Source organism: Eptatretus burgeri, chromosome 4, assembly GCF_056783735.1.
Source record: "Eptatretus burgeri isolate ZD-2024b chromosome 4, Ebu_testis_v1, whole genome shotgun sequence".
Classification (NCBI taxonomy): domain Eukaryota; kingdom Metazoa; phylum Chordata; class Myxini; order Myxiniformes; family Myxinidae; genus Eptatretus; species Eptatretus burgeri.
The window spans coordinates 127,908,306-127,934,800 of NC_140964.1; the positions used below are offsets into that span (position 1 = coordinate 127,908,306).

At 47.9% G+C, this 26,495-nt stretch overlaps 1 protein-coding gene, 1 long non-coding RNA gene and 1 pseudogene across 3 annotated transcripts in view; all 3 read left to right on the forward strand.

The window, feature by feature from the left end:
• LOC147029076 (tumor protein p63-regulated gene 1-like protein) overlaps positions 1-26,495 on the forward strand; it is a 131,408-nt gene that overhangs the window by 23,109 nt on the left and 81,804 nt on the right. The gene's annotated exons all lie outside the window — the stretch shown is intronic.
• Positions 1-26,495, forward strand: part of LOC147029077 (uncharacterized) — a 92,329-nt gene that overhangs the window by 18,871 nt on the left and 46,963 nt on the right. The window lies entirely within an intron of this gene.
• Positions 1,150-6,005, forward strand: LOC147029078 (uncharacterized; annotated as a pseudogene).

Here is a 26,495-nt window from a genome sequence, read left to right on the forward strand (position 1 = left end):
ACGTGTAGATCGTTCATGTACACACACACACACGTGTAAACCGTACATGTACACACACGTGTTGACCGTACATGTACACACACGTGTAGACCGTACATGTACACTCACACGTGTATACCGTTCATGTACACTCACACACGTGTAGTCCGTATATGTACACATGCACGTGTAGACCGTACATGTACACGTACGTGTAGACCGTACATGTACACACGTGTAGACTGTACATGCACTCACACAAGTGTAGACCGTTCATGTACACTCACACACGTGTAGCCCGTTCATGTACACACACGTGTAGCCCGTTCATGTACACACACGTGTAGCCCGTTCATGTACACACACGTGTAGCCCGTTCATGTACACACACGTGTAGCCCGTTCATGTACACACACGTGTAGACCGTTCATGTACACTCACACGTGTAGACCGTACATGTACACACACACACAAGTGTAGACCGTTCATGTACACTCACACAAGTGTAGACCGTACATGTACACTCACACAAGTGTAGAACGTTCATGTATGTACACTCACGTGTAGACCGTACATGTATACACACGTGTAGACCGTTCATGTACACTCACACACGTGTAGACCGTTCATGTAAACACACACACGTGTAGACCGTTCATGTACACACACACACGTGTAGACCGTTCATGTACACACACACGTGTAGACCGTTCATGTACACACACGTGTAGATCGTTCATGTACACACACACACACACACACACACACACACGTGTAAACCGTACATGTACACACACGTGTAGACCGTACATGTACACACACGTGTAGACCGTACATGTACACTCACACGTGTATACCGTTCATGTACACACACACACGTGTAGACCGTACATGTACACACGCACGTGTAGACCGTACATGTACACGTACGTGTAGACCGTACATGTACACACGTGTAGACTGTACATGCACTCACACAAGTGTAGACCGTTCATGTACACTCACACACGTGTAGCCCGTTCATGTAGACTCACACACGTGTAGGCCGTTCATGTACACTCACACGTGTAGCCCGTTCATGTACTCACACACGTGTAGCCCGTTCATGTACACACACACGTGTAGCCCGTTCATGTACACACACACACACGTGTAGCCCGTTCATGTACACACACACACGTGTAGCCCGTTCATGTACACACACGTGTAGCCCGTTCATGTACACACACGTGTAGCCCGTTCATGTACACACACGTGTAGCCCGTTCATGTACACACACGTGTAGACCGTTCATGTACACTCACACGTGTAGACCGTACATGTACACACACACACAAGTGTAGACCGTTCATGTACACTCACACAAGTGTAGACCGTACATGTACACTCACACAAGTGTAGAACGTTCATGTATGTACACTCACGTGTAGACCGTACATGTATACACACGTGTAGACCGTTCATGTACACTCACACACGTGTAGACCGTTCATGTACACACACACACACACACGTGTAGACCGTTCATGTACACACACACACACACGTGTAGACCGTTCATGTAAACACACACACGTGTAGACCGTTCATGTACACACACACGTGTAGACCGTTCATGTACACACACGTGTAGATCGTTCATGTACACACACACACACACACACGTGTAAACCGTACATGTACACACACGTGTAGACCGTACATGTACACACACGTGTAGACCGTACATGTACACTCACACGTGTATACCGTTCATGTACACACACACACACGTGTAGACCGTACATGTACACACGCACGTGTAGACCGTACATGTACACGTACGTGTAGACCGTACATGTACACACGTGTAGACTGTACATGCACTCACACAAGTGTAGACCGTTCATGTACACTCACACACGTGTGGCCCGATCATGTAGACTCACACACGTGTAGCCCGTTCATGTACACTCACACACGTGTAGCCCGTTCATGTACTCACACACGTGTAGCCCGTTCATGTACACACACACGTGTAGCCCGTTCATGTACACACACGTGTAGCCCGTTCATGTACACACACGTGTAGCCCGTTCATGTACACACACGTGTAGCCCGTTCATGTACACACACACACACACACGTGTATACCGTTCATGTACACACACACACACGTGTAGACCGTACATGTACACTCACACACGTGTAGTCCGTATATGTACACACGCACGTGTAGACCGTACATGTACACGTACGTGTAGACCGTACATGTACACACGTGTAGACTGTACATGCACTCACACAAGTGTAGACCGTTCATGTACACTCACACACGTGTGGCCCGATCATGTAGACTCACACACGTGTAGCCCATTCATGTACACTCACACACGTGTAGCCCGTTCATGTACTCACACACGTGTAGCCCGTTCATGTACACACACACACGTGTAGCCCGTTCATGTACACACACACACACGTGTAGCCCTTTCATGTACACACACACACGTGTAGCCCGTTCATGTACACACACGTGTAGCCCGTTCATGTACACACACGTGTAGCCCGTTCATGTACACACACGTGTAGCCCGTTCATGTACACACACGTGTAGCCCGTTCATGTACACACACGTGTAGCCCGTTCATGTACACACACGTGTAGCCCGTTCATGTACACACACGTGTAGCCCTTTCATGTACACACACGTGTAGCCCGTTCATGTACACACACGTGTAGCCCGTTCATGTACACACACACACACACACACACACACACACACACACACACACACACACACACACACACGTGCAGACCGTACATGTACACACACACACACGTGCAGACCGTACATGTACACTCACACAAGTGTGGACCGTTCATGTACACACAAGTGTAGACCGTTCATGCACACATGGGTAAACCGTACATGTACACACACAAGTGTAGACCGTTCATGTACACACACAAGTGTAGACCGTTCATGTACACTCACACAAGTGTAGACCGCTCAAGTACACTCACACAAGTGTAGACCGCTCAAGTACACTCACAAGTGTAGACCGCTCATGTACACTCACACAAGTGTAGACCGTTCATGTACACTCACACACGTGTAGACCGTTCATGTACACTCACACACGTGTAGACCGTTCATGTACACTCACACACGTGTAGACCGCACATGTACACACACACACACACACGTGTAGACCGTACATGTACACACACACACGTGTAGACCGTACATGTACACACACACATGTTGACCGTGCATGTACACACACACATGTATACCGTGCATGTACACACACGTGTAGACTGTCCATGTACACACACACACGTGTGGACCGTACATGTACACACACATCCGTGTAGACCGTTCATGTACACTCACATACGTGTAGACCGTTCATGTACACTCACACAAGTGTAGACCGTTCATGTACACTCACACAAGTGTAGACCGTTCATGTACACTCACACAAGTGTAGACCATTCATGTACACTCACACAAGTGTAGACCGTTCATGTACACTCACACAAGTGTAGACCGTTCATGTACACTCACACAAGTGTAGACCGTTCATGTACACTCACACAAGTGTAGACCGTTCAAGTACACTCACACAAGTGTAGACCGTTCAAGTACACTCACACAAGTGTAGACCGTTCAAGTACACTCACACAAGTGTAGACCGCTCAAGTACACTCACACAAGTGTAGACCGCTCATGTACACTCACACAAGTGTAGACCGTTCATGTACACTCACACAAGTGTTGACCGTTCATGTACACTCACACACGTGTAGACCGTTCACGTACACTCACACGTGTAGACCGTTCATGTACACTCACACACGTGTAGACCGTACATGTACACACACACGTGTAGACCGTACATGTACACACACATGTAGACCGTACATGTACACACACGTGTAGACCGTACATGTACACACACACACACACATGTAGACCGTGCATGTACACACACGTGTAGACCGTCCATGTACACACACACATCCGTGTAGACCGTTCATGTACACTCACATACGTGTAGACTGTTCATGTACACTCACACAAGTGTAGACCGTTCATATACACACACACACACACACACACACACACACGTAGACCGTTCATGTACACACACGTGTAGACCGTTCATGTACACTCACACATGTGGACCGGTCATGTACACTCACACGTGTAGACCGGTCATGTACACTCACACGTGTAGACCGTACATGTACACTCACACGTGTAGACCGTACATGTACACTCACACGTGTAGACCGTACATGTACACTCACACGTGTAGACCGTACATGTACACTCACACGTGTAGACCGTACATGTACACTCACACGTGTAGACCGTACATGTACACTCACACGTGTAGACCGTACATGTACACTCACACGTGTAGACCGTACATGTACACTCACACGTGTAGACCGTACATGTACACTCACACGTGTAGACCGTACATGTACACTCACACGTGTAGACCGTACATGTACACTCACACGTGTCGACCGTACATGTACACTCACACGTGTCGACCGTACATGTACACTCACACGTGTCGACCGTACATGTACCCACACACGTGTCGACCACACATGTACCCACACACGTGTCGACCACACATGTACCCACACACGTGTCGACCACACATGTACCCACACACGTGTCGACCACACATGTACATTCACACATGTTGACCGTATATGTACACTCACACGTGTAGACCGTATTTGTACACACACCTGTGGACCGGTCATGTACACTCTCACACGTGGAGACCGGTCATGTACACTCACACACGTGTAGACCGTACATGTACACTCACACACGTGTAGACCGTACATGTACACTCACACACGTGTAGACCGTACATGTACACTCACCCACGTGTAGACCGTATATGTACACTCACACGTGTCGACCGTATTTGTACACTCACACGTGTGGACCAGTCATGTACACTCACACAAGTGTAGACCGTTCATGTACACTCACACAAGTGTAGACCGCTCAAGTACACTCACACAAGTGTAGACCGCTCATGTACACTCACACAAGTGTAGACCGCTCAAGTACACTCACACAAGTGTAGACCGCTCATGTACACTCACACAAGTGTAGACCGTTCATGTACACTCACACAAGTGTAGACCGTTCATGTACACTCACACACGTGTAGACCGTTCATGTACACTCACACACGTGTAGACCGTACATGTACACACACGTGTAGACTGTACATGTACACACACACGTGTAGACCGTACATGTACACACACACATGTAGACCGTGCATGTACACACACGTGTAGACCGTCCATGTACACACACACGTGTGGACCGTACATGTACACACACATCCGTGTAGACCGTTCATGTACACTCACATACGTGTAGACCGTTCATGTACACTCACACAAGTGTAGACCGTTCATATACACACACACACACACACACACACACACACACACACACACACACACGTGTAGACCGTTCATGTACACACACGTGTAGACCGTTCATGTACACTCACACATGTGGACCGGTCATGTACACTCACACGTGTAGACCGGTCATGTACACTCACACGTGTAGACCGGTCATGTACACTCACACAAGTGTTGACCGTACATGTACACTCACACGTGTAGACCGTACATGTACACTCACACGTGTAGACCGTACATGTACACTCACACGTGTAGACCGTACATGTACACTCACACGTGTAGACCGTACATGTACACTCACACGTGTAGACCGTACATGTACACTCACACGTGTAGACCGTACATGTACACTCACACGTGTAGACCGTACATGTACACTCACACGTGTCGACCACACATGTACCCACACACGTGTCGACCACACATGTACCCACACACGTGTAGACCACACATGTACATTCACACATGTTGACCGTATATGTACACTCACACGTGTAGACCGTATTTTTACACACACCTGTGGACCGGTCATGTACACTCTCACACGTGTAGACCGGTCATGTACACTCACACACGTGTAGACCGTTCATGTACACTCACAGACGTGTAGACCGTTCATGTACACTCACAGACGTGTAGACCGTTCATGTACACTCACAGACGTGTAGACCGTTCATGTACACTCACAGACGTGTAGACCGTTCATGTACACTCACACACGTGTAGACCGTTCATGTACACTCACACACGTGTAGACCGTTCATGTACACACACACACACAAGTGTAGACCGTTCATGTACACACATGGGTAGACCGTTCATGTACACACAAGTGTAGACCGTTCATGTATACTCACACACGTGTAGACCGTACATGCACACACACGTGTGGACCATTCATGCACACACACACACACACACACACACACACACACACACACACACACACGTGGACCGTTCATGCACACACACAAGTGTGGACCGTTCATGCACACACACAAGTGTAGACCGTTCATGCACACACACAAGTGTAGACCGTTCATGCACACACACACACAAGTGTAGACCGTTCATGCACACACACACAAGTGTAGACCGTTCAAGTACACTCACACAAGTGTAGACCGCTCAAGTACACTCACACAAGTGTAGAACGTTCATGTATACTCACACACGTGTCGACCGTTCATGTACACTCACGTGTAGACCGTTCATGTACGCTCACACAAGTGTAGACCGTTCATGTACGCTCACACAAGTGTAGACCGTTCATGTACACACGTGTAGACCATTCATGTACACACACGTGTAGACCGTTCATGTACACACACACACGTGTAGACAGTTCATGTACACACACACACACGTGTAGACCGTTCATGTACACTCACACGTGTAGACCGTTCATGTACACTCACACACGTGTAGACCGTTCATGTACACACACGTGTAGACCGTTCATGTACACACACGTGTAGACCGTACATGTACACACACGTGTATACCGTTCATGTACACACACACACACACACGTGTAGACCGTACATGTACACACACGTGTAGACCGTACATGTACACTCACACGTGTATACCGTTCATGTACACACACACACACACACACACGTGTAGACCGTACATGTACACTCACACACGTGTTGTCCGTATATGTACACACGCACGTGTAGACCGTTCATGTACACTCACACACGTGTAGTCCGTATATGTACACACGCACGTGTAGACCGTTCATGTACACTCACACAAGTGTAGACCGTTCATGTACACTCACACAAGTGTTGACCGTTCATGTACACTCACACAAGTGTTGACCGTTCATGTACACTCACACAAGTGTAGACCGTTCATGTACACTCACAGACGTGTAGACTGTTCATGTACACTCACACACGTGTAGACCGTTCATGTACACTCACACACGTGTAGACCGTTCCTGTACACTCACATGTGTAGACCGTACATGTACACACACACACACACAAGTGTAGACCGTTCATGTACACACACGTGTAGACCGTTCATGTACACACATGTGTAGACCGTACATGTGCACACACGTGTAGACCGTACATGTATACTCACACACGTGTAGACCGTACATGCACACACACACACACACGTGTGGACCGTACATGCACACACACGTGTGGACCGTTCATGCACACACACAAGTGTGGACCGTTCATGCACACACACAAGTGTGGACCGTTCATGCACACACACAAGTGTAGACCGTTCATGCACACACACAAGTGTAGACCGTTCATGCACACACACACACACAAGTGTAGACCGTTCATGTACACACACACGTGTAGACCGTTCATGCACACACACACACACACACACACACACAAGTGTAGACCGTTCATGTGCACACACGTGTAGACCGTACATGTATACTCGCACACGTGTAGACCGGACATGCACACACACACACACACACACGTGTGGACCGTACATGCACACACAAGTGTAGACCGTTCATGTACACTCACATGTAGACCGTTCATGTACACACACGTGTAGACCGTACATGTACACACACGTGTAGACCGTTCATGCACACACACACACACACGTGTGGACCGTTCATGCACACACACACACACAAGTGTAGACCGTTCATGCACACACTCACACAAGTGTAGACCGTTCATGTACACTCACACAAGTGTAGACCGTACATTTACACTCACACAAGTGTAGAACGTTCATGTACACTCACGTGTAGACCGTTCATGTACACTCACACAAGTGTAGACCGTTCATGTACACTCACACAAGTGTAGACCGTTCATGTACACTCACACAAGTGTAGACCGTTCATGTACACTCACACAAGTGTAGACCGTTCATGTACACTCACACAAGTGTAGACCGTTCATGTACACTCACACAAGTGTAGACCGTTCATGTACACTCACGTGTAGACCGTACATGTACACACACGTGTAGACCGTTCATGTACACTCACACACGTGTAGACCGTTCATGTACACACACACACACACACGTGTAGACCGTTCATGTACACACACACACACACGTGTAGACCGTTCATGTACACACACACACGTGTAGACCGTTCATGTAAACACACACACGTGTAGACCGTTCATGTACACACACACACGTGTAGACCGTTCATGTACACACACACGTGTAGACCGTTCATGTACACACACGTGTAGATCGTTCATGTACACACACACACACACACACACACACACACACGTGTAAACCGTACATGTACACACACGTGTAGACCGTACATGTACACACACGTGTAGACCGTACATGTACACTCACACGTGTATACCGTTCATGTACACACACACACACGTGTAGACCGTACATGTACACACGCACGTGTAGACCGTACATGTACACGTACGTGTAGACCGTACATGTACACACGTGTAGACTGTACATGCACTCACACAAGTGTAGACCGTTCATGTACACTCACACACGTGTAGCCCGTTCATGTAGACTCACACACGTGTAGGCCGTTCATGTACACTCACACGTGTAGCCCGTTCATGTACTCACACACGTGTAGCCCGTTCATGTACACACACACGTGTAGCCCGTTCATGTACACACACACACGTGTAGCCCGTTCATGTACACACACACGTGTAGCCCGTTCATGTACACACACGTGTAGCCCGTTCATGTACACACACGTGTAGCCCGTTCATGTACACACACGTGTAGCCCGTTCATGTACACACACGTGTAGCCCGTTCATGTACACACACGTGTAGACCGTTCATGTACACTCACACGTGTAGACCGTACATGTACACACACACACAAGTGTAGACCGTACATGTACACTCACACAAGTGTAGAACGTTCATGTATGTACACTCACGTGTAGACCGTACATGTATACACACGTGTAGACCGTTCATGTACACTCACACACGTGTAGACCGTTCATGTACACACACACACACACACGTGTAGACCGTTCATGTACACACACACACACACGTGTAGACCGTTCATGTACACACACACACGTGTAGACCGTTCATGTAAACACACACACGTGTAGACCGTTCATGTACACACACACACGTGTAGACCGTTCATGTACACACACACACGTGTAGACCGTTCATGTACACACACACGTGTAGACCGTTCATGTACACACACGTGTAGATCGTTCATGTACACACACACACACACACGTGTAAACCGTACATGTACACACACGTGTAGACCGTACATGTACACACACGTGTAGACCGTACATGTACACTCACACGTGTATACCGTTCATGTACACACACACACGTGTAGACCGTACATGTACACACGCACGTGTAGACCGTACATGTACACGTACGTGTAGACCGTACATGTACACACGTGTAGACTGTACATGCACTCACACAAGTGTAGACCGTTCATGTACACTCACACACGTGTGGCCCGATCATGTAGACTCACACACGTGTAGCCCGTTCATGTACACTCACACACGTGTAGCCCGTTCATGTACTCACACACGTGTAGCCCGTTCATGTACACACACACACGTGTAGCCCGTTCATGTACACACACGTGTAGCCCGTTCATGTACACACACGTGTAGCCCGTTCATGTACACACACGTGTAGCCCGTTCATGTACACACACACACACACGTGTATACCGTTCATGTACACACACACACGTGTAGACCGTACATGTACACTCACACACGTGTAGTCCGTACATGTACACACGCACGTGTAGACCGTACATGTACACGTACGTGTAGACCGTACATGTACACACGTGTAGACTGTACATGCACTCACACAAGTGTAGACCGTTCATGTACACTCACACACGTGTGGCCCGATCATGTAGACTCACACACGTGTAGCCCGTTCATGTACACTCACACACGTGTAGCCCGTTCATGTACTCACACACGTGTAGCCCGTTCATGTACACACACACACGTGTAGCCCGTTCATGTACACACACACACGTGTAGCCCGTTCATGTACACACACACACGTGTAGCCCGTTCATGTACACACACGTGTAGCCCGTTCATGTACACACACGTGTAGCCCGTTCATGTACACACACGTGTAGCCCGTTCATGTACACACACGTGTAGCCCGTTCATGTACACACACGTGTAGCCCGTTCATGTACACACACGTGTAGCCCGTTCATGTACACACACGTGTAGCCCGTTCATGTACACACACGTGTAGCCCGTTCATGTACACACACGTGTAGCCCGTTCATGTACACACACGTGTAGCCCGTTCATGTACACACACGTGTAGCCCGTTCATGTACACACACACACACACACACACACACACACACACACACACACGTGCAGACCGTACATGTACACACACACGTGCAGACCGTACATGTACACACACGTGCGGACCGTACATGTACACTCACACAAGTGTGGACCGTTCATGTACACACAAGTGTAGACCGTTCATGCACACATGGGTAAACCGTACATGTACACACACAAGTGTAGACCGTTCATGTACACACACAAGTGTAGACCGTTCATGTACACTCACACAAGTGTAGACCGTTCATGTACACTCACACAAGTGTAGACCGCTCAAGTACACTCACACAAGTGTAGACCGCTCAAGTACACTCACAAGTGTAGACCGCTCATGTACACTCACACAAGTGTAGACCGTTCATGTACACTCACACACGTGTAGACCGTTCATGTACACTCACACACGTGTAGACCGTTCATGTACACTCACACACGTGTAGACCGCACATGTACACACACACACACACGTGTAGACCGTACATGTACACACACACACGTGTAGACCGTACATGTACACACACACACATGTTGACCGTGCATGTACACACACACATGTATACCGTGCATGTACACACACGTGTAGACCGTCCATGTACACACACACACGTGTGGACCGTACATGTACACACACATCCGTGTAGACCGTTCATGTACACTCACATACGTGTAGACCGTTCATGTACACTCACATACGTGTAGACCGTTCATGTACACTCACACAAGTGTAGACCGTTCATGTACACTCACACAAGTGTAGACCGTTCATGTACACTCACACAAGTGTAGACCGTTCATGTACACTCACACAAGTGTAGACCGTTCATGTACACTCACACAAGTGTAGACCGTTCATGTACACTCACACAAGTGTAGACCGTTCATGTACACTCACACAAGTGTAGACCGTTCAAGTACACTCACACAAGTGTAGACCGTTCAAGTACACTCACACAAGTGTAGACCGCTCAAGTACACTCACACAAGTGTAGACCGCTCATGTACACTCACACAAGTGTAGACCGTTCATGTACACTCACACAAGTGTTGACCGTTCATGTACACTCACACACGTGTAGACCGTTCACGTACACTCACACACGTGTAGACCGTTCATGTACACTCACACACGTGTAGACCGTACATGTACACACACACACGTGTAGACCGTACATGTACACACACATGTAGACCGTACATGTACACACACACGTGTAGACCGTACATGTACACACACACACACACATGTAGACCGTGCATGTACACACACGTGTAGACCGTCCATGTACACACACACATCCGTGTAGACCGTTCATGTACACTCACATACGTGTAGACTGTTCATGTACACTCACACAAGTGTAGACCGTTCATATACACACACACACACACACACACACACACACACACACACACACACACACACACACACACACACACGTAGACCGTTCATGTACACACACGTGTAGACCGTTCATGTACACTCACACATGTGGACCGGTCATGTACACTCACACGTGTAGACCGGTCATGTACACTCACACGTGTAGACCGGTCATGTACACTCACACAAGTGTTGACCGTACATGTACACTCACACGTGTAGACCGTACATGTACACTCACACGTGTAGACCGTACATGTACACTCACACGTGTAGACCGTACATGTACACTCACACGTGTAGACCGTACATGTACACACACACACGTGTAGACCGTTCATGTACACTCACACGTGTAGACCGTTCATGTACTCACACACGTGTAGACCGTTCATGTACACACACGTGTAGACCGTTCATGTACACACACGTGTAGACCGTACATGTACACACACGTGTATACCGTTCATGTACACACACACACACACACGTGTAGACCGTACATGTACACACACGTGTAGACCGTACATGTACACTCACACGTGTATACCGTTCATGTACACACACACACACACACACGTGTAGACCGTACATGTACACTCACACACGTGTTGTCCGTATATGTACACACGCACGTGTAGACCGTTCATGTACACTCACACACGTGTAGTCCGTATATGTACACACGCACGTGTAGACCGTTCATGTACACTCACACAAGTGTAGACCGTTCATGTACACTCACACAAGTGTTGACCGTTCATGTACACTCACACAAGTGTTGACCGTTCATGTACACTCACACAAGTGTAGACCGTTCATGTACACTCACAGACGTGTAGACTGTTCATGTACACTCACACACGTGTAGACCGTTCATGTACACTCACACACGTGTAGACCGTTCCTGTACACTCACATGTGTAGACCGTACATGTACACACACACACACAAGTGTAGACCGTTCATGTACACACACGTGTAGACCGTTCATGTACACACATGTGTAGACCGTACATGTGCACACACGTGTAGACCGTACATGTATACTCACACACGTGTAGACCGTACATGCACACACACACACACACGTGTGGACCGTACATGCACACACACGTGTGGACCGTTCATGCACACACACAAGTGTGGACCGTTCATGCACACACACAAGTGTGGACCGTTCATGCACACACACAAGTGTAGACCGTTCATGCACACACACAAGTGTAGACCGTTCATGCACACACACACACACAAGTGTAGACCGTTCATGTACACACACACGTGTAGACCGTTCATGCACACACACACACACACACACACACACACACACACACACACACACACACACACACAAGTGTAGACCGTTCATGTGCACACACGTGTAGACCGTACATGTATACTCGCACACGTGTAGACCGGACATGCACACACACACACACACACACACACACACACGTGTGGACCGTACATGCACACACAAGTGTAGACCGTTCATGTACACTCACATGTAGACCGTTCATGTACACACACGTGTAGACCGTACATGTACACACACGTGTAGACCGTTCATGCACACACACACACGTGTGGACCGTTCATGCACACACACACACACAAGTGTAGACCGTTCATGCACACACTCACACAAGTGTAGACCGTTCATGTACACTCACACAAGTGTAGACCGTACATTTACACTCACACAAGTGTAGAACGTTCATGTACACTCACGTGTAGACCGTTCATGTACACTCACACAAGTGTAGACCGTTCATGTACACTCACACAAGTGTAGACCGTTCATGTACACTCACACAAGTGTAGACCGTTCATGTACACTCACACAAGTGTAGACCGTTCATGTACACTCACACAAGTGTAGACCGTTCATGTACACTCACACAAGTGTAGACCGTTCATGTACACTCACGTGTAGACCGTACATGTACACACACGTGTAGACCGTTCATGTACACTCACACACGTGTAGACCGTTCATGTACACACACACACACGTGTAGACCGTTCATGTACACACACACACACACACGTGTAGACCGTTCATGTACACACACACGTGTAGACCGTTCATGTACACACACACACACGTGTAGACCGTTCATGTACACACACACACACGTGTAGACCGTTCATGTACACACGTGTAGATCGTTCATGTACACACACACACACACACGTGTAAACCGTACATGTACACACACGTGTTGACCGTACATGTACACACACGTGTAGACCGTACATGTACACTCACACGTGTATACCGTTCATGTACACTCACACACGTGTAGTCCGTATATGTACACATGCACGTGTAGACCGTACATGTACACGTACGTGTAGACCGTACATGTACACACGTGTAGACTGTACATGCACTCACACAAGTGTAGACCGTTCATGTACACTCACACACGTGTAGCCCGTTCATGTACACACACGTGTAGCCCGTTCATGTACACACACGTGTAGCCCGTTCATGTACACACACGTGTAGCCCGTTCATGTACACACACGTGTAGCCCGTTCATGTACACACACGTGTAGACCGTTCATGTACACTCACACGTGTAGACCGTACATGTACACACACACACAAGTGTAGACCGTTCATGTACACTCACACAAGTGTAGACCGTACATGTACACTCACACAAGTGTAGAACGTTCATGTATGTACACTCACGTGTAGACCGTACATGTATACACACGTGTAGACCGTTCATGTACACTCACACACGTGTAGACCGTTCATGTACACACACACACACGTGTAGACCGTTCATGTACACACACACACACACGTGTAGACCGTTCATGTAAACACACACACGTGTAGACCGTTCATGTACACACACACACACACACGTGTAGACCGTTCATGTACACACACACGTGTAGACCGTTCATGTACACACACGTGTAGATCGTTCATGTACACACACACACACACACGTGTAAACCGTACATGTACACACACGTGTAGACCGTACATGTACACACACGTGTAGACCGTACATGTACACACACGTGTATACCGTTCATGTACACACACACACACGTGTAGACCGTACATGTACACACGCACGTGTAGACCGTACATGTACACACGTGTAGACCGTACATGTACACACGTGTAGACTGTACATGCACTCACACAAGTGTAGACCGTTCATGTACACTCACACACGTGTAGCCCGTTCATGTAGACTCACACACGTGTAGGCCGTTCATGTACACTCACACGTGTAGCCCGTTCATGTACTCACACACGTGTAGCCCGTTCATGTACACACACACGTGTAGCCCGTTCATGTACACACACACACGTGTAGCCCGTTCATGTACACACACACACGTGTAGCCCGTTCATGTACACACACGTGTAGCCCGTTCATGTACACACACGTGTAGCCCGTTCATGTACACACACGTGTAGCCCGTTCATGTACACACACGTGTAGCCCGTTCATGTACACACACGTGTAGACCGTTCATGTACACTCACACAAGTGTAGACCGTACATGTACACTCACACAAGTGTAGAACGTTCATGTATGTACACTCACGTGTAGACCGTACATGTACACACACGTGTAGACCGTTCATGTACACTCACACACGTGTAGACCGTTCATGTACACACACACACACACACGTGTAGACCGTTCATGTACACACACACACACGTGTAGACCGTTCATGTAAACACACACACGTGTAGACCGTTCATGTACACACACACGTGTAGACCGTTCATGTACATACACACGTGTAGACCGTTCATGTACACACACGTGTAGATCGTTCATGTACACACACACACACACACACGTGTAAACCGTACATGTACACACACGTGTAGACCGTACATGTACACACACGTGTAGACCGTACATGTACACACACGTGTATACCGTTCATGTACACACACACACACACGTGTAGACCGTACATGTACACACGCACGTGTAGACCGTACATGTACACGTACGTGTAGACCGTACATGTACACACGTGTAGACTGTACATGCACTCACACAAGTGTAGACCGTTCATGTACACTCACACACGTGTAGCCCGTTCATGTAGACTCACACACGTGTAGGCCGTTCATGTACACTCACACGTGTAGCCCGTTCATGTACTCACACACGTGTAGCCCGTTCATGTACACACACACGTGTAGCCCGTTCATGTACACACACACACGTGTAGCCCGTTCATGTACACACACACGTGTAGCCCGTTCATGTACACACACGTGTAGCCCGTTCATGTACACACACGTGTAGCCCGTTCATGTACACACACGTGTAGCCCGTTCATGTACACACACGTGTAGCCCGTTCATGTACACACACGTGTAGCCCGTTCATGTACACACACGTGTAGACCGTTCATGTACACTCACACGTGTAGACCGTACATGTACACACACACACAAGTGTAGACCGTACATGTACACTCACACAAGTGTAGAACGTTCATGTACACTCACACAAGTGTAGACCGCTCAAGTACACTCACACAAGTGTAGACCGCTCAAGTACACTCACAAGTGTAGACCGCTCATGTACACTCACACAAGTGTAGACCGTTCATGTACACTCACACACGTGTAGACCGTTCATGTACACTCACACACGTGTAGACCGTTCATGTACACACACACACACACACACGTGTAGACCGTTCATGTACACACACACACACGTGTAGACCGTTCATGTACACACACACACGTGTAGACCGTTCATGTACACACACACACGTGTAGACCGTTCATGTACACACACGTGTAGACCGTTCATGTACACACACACGTGTAGACCGTTCATGTACACACACGTGTAGATCGTTCATGTACACACACACACACACGTGTAAACCGTACATGTACACACACGTGTAGACCGTACATGTACACACACGTGTAGACCGTACATGTACACACACGTGTAGACCGTACATGTACACACACACGTGTAGACCGTACATGTACACACGCACGTGTAGACCGTACATGTACACGTACGTGTAGACCGTACATGTACACACGTGTAGACTGTACATGCACTCACACAAGTGTAGACCGTTCATGTACACTCACACACGTGTGGCCCGATCATGTAGACTCACACACGTGTAGCCCGTTCATGTACACTCACACACGTGTAGCCCGTTCATGTACTCACACACGTGTAGCCCGTTCATGTACACACACACACGTGTAGCCCGTTCATGTACACACACGTGTAGCCCGTTCATGTACACACACGTGTAGCCCGTTCATGTACACACACGTGTAGCCCGTTCATGTACACACACACACACACACGTGTATACCGTTCATGTACACACACACACGTGTAGACCGTACATGTACACTCACACACGTGTAGTCCGTATATGTACACACGCACGTGTAGACCGTACATGTACACGTACGTGTAGACCGTACATGTACACACGTGTAGACTGTACATGCACTCACACAAGTGTAGACCGTTCATGTACACTCACACACGTGTGGCCCGATCATGTAGACTCACACACGTGTAGCCCGTTCATGTACACTCACACACGTGTAGCCCGTTCATGTACACTCACACACGTGTAGCCCGTTCATGTACACACACGTGTAGCCCGTTCATGTACACACACGTGTAGCCCGTTCAAGTACACACACACGTGTAGCCCGTTCATGTACACACACGTGTAGCCCGTTCATGTACACACACGTGTAGCCCGTTCATGTACACACACGTGTAGCCCGTTCATGTACACACACGTGTAGCCCGTTCATGTACACACACGTGTAGCCCGTTCATGTACACACACGTGTAGCCCGTTCATGTACACACACGTGTAGCCCGTTCATGTACACACACGTGTAGCCCGTTCATGTACACACACGTGTAGCCCGTTCATGTACACACACGTGTAGCCCGTTCATGTACACACACACACACACACACACACACACACACACACACACACACACACACACACACGTGCAGACCGTACATGTACACACACACACGTGCAGACCGTACATGTACACACACGTGCGGACCGTACATGTACACTCACACAAGTGTGGACCGTTCATGTACACACAAGTGTAGACCGTTCATGCACACATGGGTAAACCGTACATGTACACACACAAGTGTAGACCGTTCATGTACACACACAAGTGTAGACCGTTCATGTACACTCACACAAGTGTAGACCGTTCATGTACACTCACACAAGTGTAGACCGCTCAAGTACACTCACACAAGTGTAGACCGCTCAAGTACACTCACAAGTGTAGACCGCTCATGTACACTCACACAAGTGTAGACCGTTCATGTACACTCACACACGTGTAGACCGTTCATGTACACTCACACACGTGTAGACCGTTCATGTACACTCACACACGTGTAGACCGCACATGTACACACACACACACACACACACACACACGTGTAGACCGTACATGTACACACACACACGTGTAGACCGTACATGTACACACACACATGTTGACCGTGCATGTACACACACACATGTATACCGTGCATGTACACACACGTGTAGACCGTCCATGTACACACACACACGTGTGGACCGTACATGTACACACACATCCGTGTAGACCGTTCATGTACACTCACATACGTGTAGACCGTTCATGTACACTCACATACGTGTAGACCGTTCATGTACACTCACACAAGTGTAGACCGTTCATGTACACTCACACAAGTGTAGACCGTTCATGTACACTCACACAAGTGTAGACCGTTCATGTACACTCACACAAGTGTAGACCGTTCATGTACACTCACACAAGTGTAGACCGTTCATGTACACTCACACAAGTGTAGACCGTTCATGTACACTCACACAAGTGTAGACCGTTCAAGTACACTCACACAAGTGTAGACCGTTCAAGTACACTCACACAAGTGTAGACCGTTCAAGTACACTCACACAAGTGTAGACCGCTCAAGTACACTCACACAAGTGTAGACCGCTCATGTACACTCACACAAGTGTAGACCGTTCATGTACACTCACACAAGTGTTGACCGTTCATGTACACTCACACACGTGTAGACCCTTCACGTACACTCACACACGTGTAGACCGTTCATGTACACTCACACACGTGTAGACCGTACATGTACACACACACACACGTGTAGACCGTACATGTACACACACATGTAGACCGTACATGTACACACACACGTGTAGACCGTACATGTACACACACACACACATGTAGACCGTGCATGTACACACACGTGTAGACCGTCCATGTACACACACACATCCGTGTAGACCGTTCATGTACACTCACATACGTGTAGACTGTTCATGTACACTCACACAAGTGTAGACCGTTCATATACACACACACACACACACACACACACACACACACACACACACACACACACACACACACACGTAGACCGTTCATGTACACACACGTGTAGACCGTTCATGTACACTCACACATGTGGACCGGTCATGTACACTCACACGTGTAGACCGGTCATGTACACTCACACGTGTAGACCGGTCATGTACACTCACACAAGTGTTGACCGTACATGTACACTCACACGTGTAGACCGTACATGTACACTCACACGTGTAGACCGTACATGTACACTCACACGTGTAGACCGTACATGTACACTCACACGTGTAGACCGTACATGTACACTCACACGTGTAGACCGTACATGTACACTCACACGTGTAGACCGTACATGTACACTCACACGTGTAGACCGTACATGTACACTCACACGTGTAGACCGTACATGTACACTCACACGTGTAGACCGTACATGTACACTCACACGTGTCGACCGTACATGTACACTCACACGTGTCGACCGTACATGTACACTCACACGTGTCGACCGTACATGTACCCACACACGTGTCGACCACACATGTACCCACACACGTGTCGACCACACATGTACCCACACACGTGTCGACCACACATGTACCCACACACGTGTCGACCACACATGTACATTCACACATGTTGACCGTATATGTACACTCACACGTGTAGACCGTATTTGTACACACACCTGTGGACCGGTCATGTACACTCTCACACGTGTAGACCGGTCATGTACACTCACACACGTGTAGACCGTACATGTACACTCACACACGTGTAGACCGTACATGTACACTCACACACGTGTAGACCGTACATGTACACTCACCCACGTGTAGACCGTATATGTACACTCACACGTGTCGACCGTATTTGTACACTCACACGTGTGGACCAGTCATGTACACTCACACAAGTGTAGACCGTTCATGTACACTCACACAAGTGTAGACCGCTCAAGTACACTCACACAAGTGTAGACCGCTCATGTACACTCACACAAGTGTAGACCGCTCAAGTACACTCACACAAGTGTAGACCGCTCATGTACACTCACACAAGTGTAGACCGTTCATGTACACTCACACAAGTGTAGACCGTTCATGTACACTCACACACGTGTAGACCGTTCATGTACACTCACACACGTGTAGACCGTACATGTACACACACGTGTAGACCGTACATGTACACACACACGTGTAGACCGTACATGTACACACACACATGTAGACCGTGCATGTACACACACGTGTAGACCGTCCATGTACACACACACACGTGTGGACCGTACATGTACACACACATCCGTGTAGACCGTTCATGTACACTCACATACGTGTAGACCGTTCATGTACACTCACACAAGTGTAGACCGTTCATATACACACACACACACACACACACACACACGTGTAGACCGTTCATGTACACACACGTGTAGACCGTTCATGTACACTCACACATGTGGACCGGTCATGTACACTCACACGTGTAGACCGGTCATGTACACTCACACGTGTAGACCGGTCATGTACACTCACACAAGTGTTGACCGTACATGTACACTCACACATGTAGACCGTACATGTACACTCACACGTGTAGACCGTACATGTACACTCACACGTGTAGACCGTACATGTACACTCACACGTGTAGACCGTACATGTACACTCACACGTGTAGACCGTACATGTACACTCACACGTGTAGACCGTACATGTACACTCACACGTGTCGACCACACATGTACCCACACACGTGTCGACCACACATGTACCCACACACGTGTAGACCACACATGTACATTCACACATGTTGACCGTATATGTACACTCACACGTGTAGACCGTATTTTTACACACACCTGTGGACCGGTCATGTACACTCTCACACGTGTAGACCGGTCATGTACACTCACACACGTGTAGACCGTACATGTACACTCACACACGTGTAGACCGTACATGTACACTCACCCACGTGTAGACCGTATATGTACACTCACACGTGTCGACCGTATTTGTACACTCACACGTGTGGACCAGTCATGTACACTCTCACACGTGTAGACCATTCATGTACACTCACACGTGCAGACCGTACATGTACACACACGTGTAGACCGCACATGTACACACACACACACGTGTATACCGTACATGTACACACACGTGTAGACTTTACATGTACACACTCACACGTGTAGACCTTACATGTTCACACATGTGTAGACCTTACATGTACAATCATAGTGCATCAGTATGATCCATGTCTCTTCAGACCAATCTCATGTATGTTGGCTGTCTCGCCTTATGCAAGGCTTTTGAAACATGAATGGATCATTTTAGTTGCACAGGTCATCAAATCATCTCACAGGTAAAATATATTACAGGCAGCTCAGTTTTAATGTGAATAACAACCTCAGTGTACTCATTCATAGACACACACAATCAGTCGTCAATGTCTGTTGGAGAAAAGCAGGCACGAGGAACCATTCTGATTAAAGATCATCGATGGGAGTCAGTATGGAGACCGGAAACGATGGACCAGTTAACGTACAATTTGCAGAAGAGCGGCCCAATATGCCAACTGTCATCACACACAATCATTACAACAATGATTATAATACGATGACGAGTAATATTTAATTTACAGCATTCTGCACCACGTGATACACTTTTAACAACTAATACACACACTCTCTTCTCCCGAGTGTTCACCTGTCCAGTGTCCCTCTCCATATATGCCATTTCCCCCTTGAATTCCTCTCCACCCTCTTTATTTAATCAGACCCCTCGCCTCCTCCATTAAAATATGAAAGATCCCACGGTGTCCTTCAGGAAGACGATGCGAGCTATCGCCGGCATCATGAACAAATTCCAAATTCCTGTTGGGAAAGAAATGGCAAACCACCCAGTGTAACCCTTGCCAGGACAGTGCTTCTGTCGCGCCGACGCTCCGTAACAGAGTACGGTACATCGGCATTTACTTGTCCTCAATATGGTGTTGTGCTGGAGTGTTGGTGTGCAGACAAGGTGCAGACTACTTGGACACTAAATAATGTAGGTTCACAACATTCAAAGTGCAGGCTCATTGAAGAGCAGAAAGGTAACATGATGGAGGGAATAAAAGCAACGAGCAGACGGTGGGATACAACAGGTGGACTTAACAAGCAAGAGCATGAATGAAGGGACAGTGGAGAGGGAACGTTACATAGTAACCTGTTGAGACCTTGGATGACAGGGGTGTTAATAGGGTAGACAACATCACAGGTAAAGATGGAGGATGGCATGAGATGCCACCTGAAGACCTTGAAGAATATAATATGGATCACAGATAGTTGCTTTCGTGTTTCAAGATGAACAACAAACGAGCCGATCATTTAAAGACAGATTACCAAGTGTTTCGAAGAGGTGGAAGAATCTATAGGACAATTTAAAAGAGTTGTCAAAGTGATGATGTGAATGAGGAAACTGTCTCTCAAGCTCAAATGCATAAATGCATAAAATGCATGTTTAGCCAGGTTGTTCGGTAAATGGACGTTACATGTGTGTGTGGTCTGCACGTATGTAAATAGACGTTACATGTGCGTTATTTATAACTAAATAATTATAATTTAATAACAACAAATCAAACTAGCCGGAGGTGACGATGGTTCGCGGGCATTATTGAACAATGCCACGATAGGTACGATAGGAGTTAGTGGCAGCTTTTGAGGAAGCCCTCCCGTAAAAACCTATCTCTTCCGTCAAAATTGACCAAATCAAATCAGATTTTTTATATGTTGTACTTATGGACATTATACACAGCTTCTAGGAAATGAAATTGCGAGAAAAAAAATCGAGAAAAAATATAAATAAATAAAAGTTCAAGTGGGCGTGGCTCTGTCCACAAGGGGCGTGGGACTCCCCTCATACAAAAAGACACAAATAGACCATGATATCTAGCTTGTGTCCAAGTTTCATCAAGATCGCATCAAACGTCACGGAGCTATGCCATGGAGAGAGTCACAAACAGACAGACAGACACAGACACAACGAAAATAGTGGTCACTGCTGGTGCCCGCGAACCAATTGTAATAATGAAAGAAAAACGCGAGGTAACCGAAATCTAAATCGAATTGAGGCGCCACCACACAGACTTAAATACAGACAAGGGGAAAATGAACCAAAGAAAAATCCTTCCTTTGTCCCGTCACTTAGCTGTGTGCCAGAGATGGTCTTGAGGGAGATTTGAATCGAGGTGCTTCGTGGAAACGAAGAGGGAAATACATACATACATAGATATAATTCAGATGCACCTCCTGACTGTTATGGTGAGCAACACCACGGATTATGTCTCGCATGGTAAAACCACATAATCTGCAAAGAACAATCATCTGTCCGCCACCCAGACGATTGTCCCGCAAATGCAAACCATTCAACAAGTAGGCACGTGATGTGATTGGTGGGAAAATCGAAATATGTGGAAAGTGACGAGCACTCCCCCGATCTCCATTGGACATCGCCCAACACCAAAGCGTCACCTCCAACCCGGAGGCCTCGGCCTGGCGACTCTGTCAAATAGACAAGGATTACATGGCCAACATCAGTTGAACATCAAACGGAGCCGCCTATTCGGATTCCGGGCTTATTTGCCCTCATCACGACGCCATACCGATAAATATCTAACCAATGATGACCACATTCGTCGCTCAGCAGGCAAATCGAAAATGTCCAATGTAGGACTGTGTCGGACTATGTCTGATGGAAATGGGGGAGTGCTCATCACATTCCACGTGGTTCGATTTACCCGCCGATCACATCACGTGCCTTCTGGTTGAATGGTTTGCATTAGCGGGAATAATCGTCTGGGTGGCGGACAGATGATTGTTCTTTGCAGATTATGTGGTTTTACCATGTGACACATAATTCATGGCGATGCTCACCACAACACTCAGAAGATGTGTCTGATGTTTAAACAACGAATGTGGTCATTATTGGTGAGATATTTATGGGTATGCCGTCCTGATGAGAGCAAAGTAGCCCAAAATCCCGATAGGCGCAACTCTGTTTGATGTTTAACTGATGTTGACCCTGTAATCTTTGTCACTTTGACAGTCGCCGGGCCGAGGCCTTTGGGTTGGAGGTGACGCTTTGGTATAGGATGATGTCCAATGGAGATTGGGGGAGTGTCCATCACACTCCACATGTTTCTACATATATATATATATATATATATATATATATATATATATATATATATATATATATATATATATATATATATATATATTGTTGCGAATTCGCGCCCCGCCGGCGTGCAAATGACCGCGTGAAGCCAATAGCGGCCACTTCGCCCACCGAACGTGCAATTCAGTCGTGACCCTCTCGGAACAACGCCAGGAGCTAGTCACGGGTGGGGGTTTAACCTCACCACAACTCAGTCCGCATTCTACACGCGCAAAATAGGGTCCGATCACCGAATGGTCGATTTACCTCAGTACCCGCGCGGATAGCGTACCGAGGAGTTGTACCACGCCACAGGTCGACTGCGGACACGAACCGCTTAAGCGGCTCGTTCTGTGCTATAGGGATAAACGAGCGGCATTATAGTCGACCTTGATGGTTCAGATTAGTTACCGGGTGTTTTCAACCCACTATTAATCCCTTACGTGATGCAAGATGGAGATTCAAACAAAGGAAAGGACGCAGCGAAACGGGGAACAATTGGACCAGCACATTTATTCCGCGCCACACGGCAGCACGGAAGGCACGTATATTACAGTCAAGCAAGAAAACACAATAAAAGCAAGCGAAGAGACACAAGCAGATCTACAACCGAATAATGCAATTCACACGGCAACACTTATAACAGTTCTACTTCACCAGACTGGCGCCACACACACACATGTTTACACAGAACCCAAAAGAAATGGAAGTCGCGACTTCCCTTAGCGCGTCGTCCAGCCCTTGGCGACCGTAACTCCGAGTCCCTCTGGCGTGGTCCACTGGGCTCGTGCCTCGCGCCTGCACGTGTCGTCCGCCCGACAGGGACGAACGAACAGAACCTCTGACCAGGAACAATCACCACAACTCTCGACAATTCCCCTTCAGAGACAAGGGAACAGGGACAAGGGAACGACGTTCACGTCGACCTTTACGCCCACGACTTTTGTAGGGTGGGGCTCCGCCCTTCGCCCCGCCCCGTTTCTGGCTCCACCTCCCTTCTTGAAGCTTCCCAAATAGGGGCGTGCCGTCTCGTTCCCCCCTCCCCGCGCCGTGCGGGGGACAAGGAAAGTCAGTTTTGGCTCGGGGCCAGGGAATTATTCCCCCAAAATCAGGCCCCCACCTTTTTTCACCTTTGACCTCTGGCACAAATCGCACCTCCCCCATGCCAAAGCGCGGGAAAAGCAGGAGGGAAAATCCGGCGGGAGACATTCAAGCGGGAGTTTTGGACGGGAGATGCCCCTTCGCACCCTTGTTGCTGCTGCCTCTCCGCTCCTTTCATCCGTCCCGCGGAGATCGTGCCCGCACGGTGCTCGTTGAATGGTGAGTGGCGAAGATGGTGGTAGCGTAGTTGTGGAAGGTGGTGTCGTGTAGTGAATAGCGTGATCGTTGAGATGTTGATTGTGGCGATGTTCGTGGTTGTTCTTGCACCAAAGTACGACAGCAAAAGAAAAACGGCTAACTGAAGAATCGCAGCCCGAATGGATTACATATATTCCCTCTAAACAACGGGTTTGGGCTAACTACACATGAACTTACCGATATATCTCACCTGAGGGTCCTTTATGGTGTAATGCGAATTTCCACAACCGTAACAATATATATATATATATATATATATATATATATATATATATATATATATATAT